A 10440-nucleotide genomic window follows, 5' to 3' on the forward strand; every position below is an offset into this window, starting at 1 on the left:
CTTACCTTTATTTTTTTTTTTTGTGATTTCTATATGCCTTCACTGGGAATCGAACCCGTCCATAAATTCTGTTACGTGTTACTGACATCAACATATCGACGAAACCTCTGGGCTACCAATCGGTTACGATTTAGATGTGTATTTTATATATATATAAATACATATATGAGATACATCGGTACAACAGACACACAGGGCTTGTACCTTTATATAAACATAACAGGCAAACGTGTAGTATGAATTAGTAGCCGAGAGGTTTCATGGGTAAGATAAATGAGTTTCAGGTACGGACTTGTCTGTTTAGGTTCGAATCCCTGAATTCTCTTTGTTGTCTTTATTTTCTAGTTTTCCAGTTTTGTTCTTATTTTGTATGTTATTGTGGATATTTTGTGTAATAAAAGCGAGTTTGGTAGTTTATTATCGGATTATTGTTGGCTGTTCCACATGTTTGAAACAAAAATGATTACATTATTTTTGGCCATTTTTGTTTTATAAATTAATATAATATGATTTCATCTGTTATATAACATAATTTTACAACTGTTAATTCGCAAATACCTATGCTAGAAAATCGTGATGTGCCTAGACTTAGGCTTTTTGTTAGAAATTTCGGAAACATACTTATTATATGCACTATATATATGTTCTTTGTCGAGTTGTTTTCCCTTTGACACATTCTTCATTTCTATTTTCAATTTAAATAGAAATAAGTTCGAATATATCTTATTTTGTAAAAGCAGACAATATTCAGATGCCTTATAGTATGAAGATCTTTAAGGGCAGATATGTTGTGTTATAACAGATTTGTATCTTTTAACCATTTAATTGTGATATTTAATTTATTGTAATCCATCGTTTGACACGATTACATGGTTATTTAAACTCAGTTACAATACCTTCTAATTAAGTATAGGCGTTAATTTTTAAAAGACATTAACACAATAGTTTAAGTTATAGATACAATGGATAAGCGTTGATTCGTGAAAAACAAACCATTCGCCCTCCGGGCTCATGGTTTCTTTTTCAAGAATCAACGCTTATTCATTGTATCTATATCACATAATATATGTCATTAATAGTTATCCCACGATGACGCGGTGTGTCAGTGTAAGATCACCCCGATGGCCGGAGGCCAGAGGGTGATCTAACACTGACACACCAAGTCCGAGTGGGATAACTATTTTACATCCCAGCTGTTTTAGATTAGACGAAAAACCATTTACAATTCATAAAATCTTGTTTAGAACGCTACACAACCATTATAATATACTTTTTACATTACTATATAATTTATACCCTTTTTGACCCCCGAACACGATGAGTAGATATCAAACAATGTCAACTCGCCCCACTGGCCAATCGGCCCAACCCATATCGCCACTTTATGAAAAAAATCGCCCCCCCCCCCTCTTGTTTACCGACTTGCCCCACTTTTGAAAAGTGTAAAATCAAACTGAACAATCACTGACAACTCACTTATTAACGAAAAGGGTTTAAACCCCACTGAATAAAGGTCTGCCAACTCGCCCCACTTAAAAAAATATCTTGCTTCCTTTAAGTATGTTAAATTACTAATAGTTCGTATCCAGTCGTCTTGGTGTAGTGGTTGTGTCGTGGCTTGATATGCGAAAGGTCTTGAGTTCGAATCCCAGCATATACACTGGATTTTTTCTACGTGAAATTTGACAGATAGTCTTTTCCATATTTAATTATAAGTTTTATAGTGGATTTGACATTCCCGCCAAAATGTTACAGAACAAAGGAAAGCATGCAAAACAAAGAAACTCAAACTGGTATGATCTGATAGAACAAAGGAGCTGGGATGTAAGAATGGATACGGAGATATTAATATAGTGAACATAAATTGTACACACAATTGAAAAATATACAAAAGTTGAAGCATAGGAATTTGCTTTTTCAAAGACTTTTAACACTGATAAAACATTTTTAACATTAATTCAAGTTTGAAGAAGTTTTATAGCAACAGTTTTGTGAGATAAAAATATGAATGTGACAAAAATGTGTATTGTAGTAGCCAGTTTATGAAAGTAGTATATATAGATCATTAAAATGAAGAAACTGAAGTGAGTAAACAAACATGATTTTTTTTAATATTATTATTAAATGAATATTAGAGGAAAGAGACTTCACTGTTCCTGTTTGTGCTGTAGTATGTAAATATATGCTGGCTTAATTGCGCATATACATTTTTTTATAGCTGTATTAAATATAAGCCATCTAGCGTCGTAGACTTTGTTTATGTGCCTTCTATTGCCGTAGGCTGTGTCAATTTATCGATTAGCACCGAAGTCTATGTTGTTGTGTCAGACTCAGGTTAGGGTTGGAGTAGAAACATATATATTACTGTATACTGTTCCAAGGTTGGAGTTTGGGTGACAGTAAGACTGTAATACATACGACTTTTAGCGGTACCGTAGGCTATGCTATTGTGTTAGACCTAGGTTAGGGTTAGATTTAGGGTTATAGTAAGACTGTAATAAATATGCCTTCTAGCGCCGTAGGCTGTGTAAATATGACACTAAGGGGCGTATACTCATTTATTGTGTCATACTCAGGTTGGGGTTAGAGTTGGGGTTATAGTAAGAATGTATCAAATATAAACCATCTAGCGTCGTAGACTGTGTTGATGTGCCTTAATTCTAGCACCGTAGGCTGTGTCAATAAATCGCCCGGCACCGAAGTCTATCATAATGTTATTGTGTCAGAATAAGGTTAGGGTTAGAGTAAGGGTGACAGTAAAACTGTAATACATACGGCTTCTAGAGTCGTAGATTGTGCCATTATGCCGCCTAGCGCCGTAGTCTATGTTATTGTATCAGACTTAGGTTAGGGTTAAAGTTAGAGTAATAGTAAGACTGTCTTAAATATGCATTCTAACGCCGTAGGCTGTGTCAATACGCCGCCAGCGCCGTATGTGTATGTTTATGGCAAGCCGTTCTCGTCAAAACTATGTTTTAACTATTTTTGAACAATTCACATACTAAGAATTACAACAAAGCACACTGAGATTTAAAAACTTGAAAAAACACAATGAGAATTAAATATTACGCACTGAGAATTAAAAATTAAACACTGAGAATAAAAAATTACACACTGAGAATAAAAAATTACACACTGAGATTTCCTAAAGACGCACTGAGATTACAAAAATGAAAAACACATGTACTGAGAATTGAAAATTACACAATATAACACCTAGTGCCATAGGCTATTTTATTGTGTCATACTTAGGTTAGGGTTATATGCCTTTTTGTGCCGTAGGCTATGTATATATGTCGCCGAGCGGCACCGTAGGCTATGTTATTGTATGAGACTTAGGTTAAGGTTTAGATTAGAGTTAAAGTATAACACTGTATTAAATATGCCTTCTTGCGCCGTAGGCTGTGTCAATATGCCTTATATCACCGTAGACTGTGTCAATACGCCGGCTAGCGCCGCATGCGTATGTTATTGTATTAGACTAAGGTTATAAGAACATCTATTAAAATACAGAGTTGACTGAGTTGACCATATTTATCAAGTGTGGCATAATCGTATTGAATGAATACGATTTATACTTTCGTTATCATTTTATAATTTTAATAAAGAGATGGCTGAGTTGATTAAATTGATCAACTTTTGAACAATCGTAATGATTGAATACGATAGATACGATCGTGACATGTTTAAAATATGAAAATAAAGTTGACTGAGTTGATTATATTGATCAACTGTGGCACAATCGTGACGATTGAATACGATCGATACGATCGTGCAACGTTTTAAACGTTAACAAAATAGAGTTGACTGAGTTGATTAAATTAAATTGGTCAACTGTGGCACAATCGTAACGATTGAATACGATCGATACGATCGTGCAACGTTTAAAATGTAAAAAGATATAGAGTTGATTAAATTGATCAACTGTGACACAATCGTAACGATTTGATACGATTGATACGATCGTGCAACGTTTAAAATATAAAAAAAAATAGAGTTGACTGAGTTGATTAAATTGATCCACTGTGACACAATCGTAACGATTGAATACGATCGATACGATCGTGCAATGTTTCAAATATGAAAAAAGAGTTGATTGAATTGATTAACTGTTGCACAATCGTAACGATTGAACACGAACACGATCGATACGATCGTGCAACGTTTAAAATATAAAAAAAAATAGAGTTGACTGAGTTGATTAAATTGATCAAATGTGGCACAATCGTAACGATTGAATACGATCGATACGATCGTGCAATGTTTAAAATGTGAAAATAGCGTTGACTGAGTTGAATAAATTGATCAACTGTGGCACAATCGTAACGATTGAATACGATAGATACGATCGGGCAACGTTTAAAATATAAAAAAATAGAGTTGACAGAGTTGATTAAATTGATTAACTGTTGCACAATCGTAACGATTGAACACGATCGATACGATCGTGCAACGTTTAAAATATAAAAAAAATAGAGTTGACTGAGTTGATTGAATTGATCAACTATGGCACAATCGTAACGATAGAATACTATCGATACGATCGTGCAAGGTTTAAAATGTAAAAATAATAGAGTTGACTGAGTTGATTATATTGATCAACTGTGGCACAATCGTAACGATTGAATACGATCGATACGATCGTGCAACGTTTAAAATGTGAAAAAATAGAGTTGACAGAGTTGATTAAATTGATCAACTGTGGCACAATCGTAACGATTGAATACGATCGATACGATCGTGCAACGTTTAAAATATGAAAATAGAGTTGACTGAGTTGATTATATTGATCAACTGTGGCACAATCATAACGATTGAATACGATCGATACGATCGTAGGGAATAGAGTTGACTTAGTTGGTTATATTGATCAACTGTGGCACAATCGTAACGATTGAATACGATCGATACGATCGTAAAGAATAGAGTTGACTTAGTTGGTTATCAAGGAGGTAGGAAAATTAGTCACTCATATCCGCTGAGCAATGATGCATATCCACCGCCGCCGCCACCACCACCACATCCACCACCACCTCCACCATCACCACCGCCGCCGCCGCCACCACCACCACCACCACCACTACCACCACCGTCTCCACCACCACCTCCGCCGCCTCCTCCACCCCCGCCTCCTCCTCCTCCTCCGCCGCCGAGAGTTAACTACCCAGGAAAGACTAACTTCAAGTCTCGGCGGCGGTGGATATGCATCATTGCTCAGCGGATATGAGTGACTAATTTTCCTACCTCCTTTTTACTAAAGGTGCTATCAAGCTGATGTTCGGGGCTATATTATGACACATCAAACAAGTGTTTATCCTTCGTCATATCTTGATATATATCATCAGTGTTGATGTTGTAGCATAGTGAGTCTGTGTCCGTAAACAAGAGTGTTGCTCTAGACCCATATTTATTCTTCAGGTAATAATGATGGAAATCGTACATACGCGTCTTTGACAAATCGAGTTTTGTGAATCCCACGTAGATCGGTCTGTTGATAATATAGTACGACAGAGACAAGTTAACGCACGCTTTCAGTGATTTAGCAATTATATTATGAATTCAAATACTTGAAGAAAAAAAAAAAAATAACCCCATAATTATTAAGATATATTATACTAATTAGTGCCAATAATAATAACTATTTAATGATTTCAAAAGAACGACGCAATAATTCAATATGGCGGATTTATTGACACGTATCAACATGTTAAAGGTCACTACATGCAATAATGGTCAAGTTTAAACACGCATTCAATATTGATTTAATAATCAGAGATAAATAGCCGTAGGTGAATAAATAATACCAGAGACATCTTATACAATAATGATCTGTAAATACACACTTAGATGGGGTTTTCCTGTGTATCTATTTATAGACTGGGAATTGTCATCAAATATAAAGAATATATATATTTATACTTATTCAATAACGCCAATTAATTAGCCGTAATTAGTAACACTTTATAATGACCTTATCTTCCAAAGTAATTAATTTAATTAATTAGTGTCATAAAACTTAAATTGACGTCATAAAAATTAGCCTCACATCGGGAGGCTACCTCTTAGGAGGCTACCTTTTCCCCATAGGGTTAACATTAGAAAAAGTGGCCCAGAACCGGTAGTTTCCCCACTACTTATAGAGATGATCGATATAATCTCGTTCTCGACCTTCAAGTTTTATGGGTGAAATAGAATTGAGAACAGTTCTATTCTATATTTGAGATGCTACTTTCAGGGTACATTTTTTTTTTTATTCGGTTAATTTTTACCCATATATTATATATAATTTTTATATAGAACAATTTCCTTTGAGGAGACAACCATACGAATCAATACTAGTAAGACAATTCTTTTAAGGATCCACTGAATGTTCTTTTATTAGGATAATATTCCATGTATAACTCTTTAAACCATAAACTATTTATACATAAAATTGAGAATGGAAATGGGGAATGTGTCAAAGAGACAACAACCCGACCAAATAAAAAACAACAGCAGAGGGTCACCAACAGGTCTTCAATGTAGCGAGAAATTCCCGCACCCGGAGGCGTCCTTCAGCTGGCCCCTAAACAAATATATACTAGTCCAGTGATAATGAACGCCATACTAATTTCCAAATTGTACACAAGAAACTAAAATTAAAATAATACAAGACTAACAAAGGCCAGAGGCTCCTGACTTGGGACAGGCGCAAAAATGCGGCGGGGTTAAACATGTTTGTGAGATCTCAACCCTCCCCCTATACCTCTAACCAATGTAGTAAAGTAAACGCATAACAATACGCACATTAAAATTCAGTTCAAGAGAAATCCGAGTCTGATGTCAGAAGATGTAACCAAAGAAAATAAACAAAATGACAATAATACATACATAACAACAGACTACTAGCAGTTAACTGACATGCCAGCTCCAGACTTCAATTAAACTGACTGAAAGATTATGATTTCATCATATGAACATCAGGCACAATCCTTCCCGTTAGGGGTTTAGTATCATACCATCATAACATATATGAGAAGAACATAACCCGTGTCATGCCAACAACTGTTGAATAAATGTGTTTAGTTCCGATGCAAAGACCTTATCAGTGACTCAATATTAACGCCAAAATATGCCATCTTTAATGACTTGACAACAGTATCGTAATTATATCCCTTCTTAATAAGTCTATTCAAAGGTTTTGTAAGTTTCGGAGGTGAATACTGACACCTTTCAGTTTGTGCTTTATAAAGAATATTACCATAAAAAATTGGATGTGAAATACCTGAACGTATTAGAAGTCTGCATGTTGAGCTATATTTACGAATGATGTCTTTATACCGATGATAAAATTTAGTAAATGTTTTGACTAGTTTGTGATATCGAAAACCCTGGTGTAATAATTTTTCAGTAATACATAAATTTCTCTCGTTAAAATCGAAAACATTGTTACATACACGAGCGAATCGTACAAGTTGAGATATATAAACACCGTAAGATGGTGACAAGGGAACGTCACCATCTAAAAACGGATAATTAACGATAGGAAATGAAAAATCATCCCTTTTATCATAAATTTTAGTATTCAGCTTTCCATTAGTGATATAGATATCAAGATCGAGAAAAGGGCAGTGGTCATTGTTAGTATTAGCTTTATTTAAAGTAAGTTCAACAGGATAAATTCCATTAATATACATACTGAAGTCGTCATTATTGAGAGCCAAAATATCATCCAAATATCTAAAAGTATTATTAAATTTGTTTATCAGATGTTGTTTCGATGGGTCTTTGCTTATTTTTGTCATAAATTGTAACTCATAACAATACAAAAACAGGTCCGCAATAAGTGGTGCACAGTTAGTCCCCATTGGAATTCCGATAATCTGACGATATACGGAATCTCCAAAGCGAACAAAAATGTTATCTAGTAAAAATTCAAGGGCATATATAGTATCAAAGCATGTCCAATTAACATAGTTTTTTTGTTTATTGCTACTAAAAAATGACCTAAAAGAGTTTGAACATATAAATTCACATTCTGATTTTTTGAATGCCCATTTAATTAGGTGTGTGAATTTTTTCTTAATGAGAATGTGAGGCAATGTGGTATACAGGGTAGAAAAATCAAAACTTTGAACAGATTCAAAATCACCAATATAAGCATGCAATTTATCAAGTACTTCCAACGAGTTCTTGACACTCCAAAAGTAATTTATTCCACTATTTTCGAAGGCCTTATTTGAACAATTTATTATCAGGTTTTTAATTGTACCAAGTGTGCTGGTAAGAAGAATAGACAATTTAGTAGTTGAACAATGGCTTGAAGACGAAATAAATCTATATTTGTAAGGGGTTTTGTGTAGCTTCGGAAGCCAATACATAGTTGGGACTTTCATTGTATTTGGCTCTGCTTGTAAAGCGGTGGCTAAAAGTTTATGTTTGTTACAGATTTCGTTTTCTGAAAATGGAGTCAGTTGGAATGTTGACGAATTGGTGATTTCCTTTTTCAAAACCTCAATGTAAAATTTACGTCAAACAATAATAATATTATTAGCAGCTTTATCTGCCGGGACAAAAAAAATTCCTTGGCTAGTTCTTTTAGTTTATGTTTGATACGAGAAATAGGTTTATTGTGGTTATTGTTTATAGTAAAATGTTCATGTATCTATTAAAAAGATTTGTGTTCTATTTTTAACATCGAAACTTTCAACAAAATTGCGGACGTGAAAGAAAACACCATTAGAAAAAAACAAACACGTCAGAATACAAAATGTAGCGATGGATTAATGATCGTGAAACATCATTTTTGTTTATTTTTCATTTGTTATAGTCTAAAAACTGTTGTATGAATATTAAATTATTGTTCCGACCGTAAAGAAGGTTAAAAATTTAAATGTATTATAGTTTAGTGTCATCTATATGACTGACTGACAGCAGCGGATAATTTATGACCAGTATTAATTTATGTTGTTCCTTTCCTTTTCGATACTTTGAAAATATTTTTAATTGTTCCGAATGGTGTGATAATTTTTAAAATAGGGGAAATCTAGTCTTACCGTACAAGACTAAGTTTAGTATTAATGTCCCAAACTTGCCCCCCATTCTGCTTATTTCCTGCTACACGATGTCTTTTCCCAGTGAATATAGGGTTTTTGTATGGACAGTTTTGACATACTACATATAGAATACAGGGGCGGATCCAGGATTTTGCAAAGTGGGGCGAAGTTTTTTTAATTCGCCGAGCTAAAAAAACATAAAATAAGTGTAAAATGCACTTTTTAAACGGTTCTTGACGTGGGGCATGTATATTTAATAGTTGCTGTTAAGTGTAAGAGTTGGACATTTTTGATGTTGTATTCTCCCCATACATAAATTGTCTATCATAAAATTATAGTATGGGTCAAAAGCTATGAACTGATATATTTGATGTGGGACTTGTCAGTAAAAAATTGACATGGACAATTCTCGCTTTGAAGGTGTCATGATTTTTCATGCTCAGAATTGCAAATGTGTTCCTGTAATTTGAATTTCAAAATGACTGAGTGACGTTTTTTCGACGAACTGGTCAGCTCAACCATACCGAATCACTCTACTGTGATGCGACTGCCATATAAGTTAGAGGTTTAGCACTATAAAACCAGGTTCAATCCATCATTTTCTACATTTGAAAATGCCTGTACCAAGTCAGGAATATGACAGTTGTTGTCCATTCGTTTGATGTGTTTTATCATTTGAATTTGCCATTTGATTATAGGGACTTTCTGTTTTGAACTTTCCTCGGAGTTCAGTATTTTGTAGTTTTACTTTTGAAATAATCAGTAAATACTGGCGAAAAAAAAAATCTGTATATGAAAAGAAATGTCTCATAAAAATTAAATACACGGGAAATGGCAAAGTTTACGAAGTCTAGTCTAAGTTCAAGTAAAAAGGGGGGCGTACGCCCTCATGCCCCCCTCTGTATCCGCCACTACACGCAGTTACTGACAGCTTGTTCAAAGCCAATAACAAATAATAAAAAAATCAAGCATCTAAGACTAAATTCTTACCAAGATTTCTGTAAATCAGTGTTGATTGAGACCCACTGGAAAGAAATGCACCACTATTATTCTGTGTAACAGATTGTCATTGCTGCGTCAACCAGATTGATTTCTTGTTTTACTTCATTTGAATTGAAGTGTAAGAAAAATTGATTTCTTGTCCAGGACTTGGAACAAATTAACAATATAAATACAATAAATCGGTCACGTAATTGAGGTCGACCGGGTTGAAAGACGGGAAATTTGGACAGCCACTTAAAAACAATGTTGTCATGGATCGGGCAACGTTTTCGCAAAGGACGAACTCCTCAATGAAATGTTGTCAGTATATTTTCGCGTACAGGGAGCATGACACTATCAAAACACGAGGCACCGGACAGAACGTGGCTGCGAATTTATACATTCATCACAAGTAAACGGATGT

The sequence above is a fragment of the Mytilus edulis genome, chromosome 4 (genome assembly GCF_963676685.1).
Source record: "Mytilus edulis chromosome 4, xbMytEdul2.2, whole genome shotgun sequence".
Classification (NCBI taxonomy): domain Eukaryota; kingdom Metazoa; phylum Mollusca; class Bivalvia; order Mytilida; family Mytilidae; genus Mytilus; species Mytilus edulis.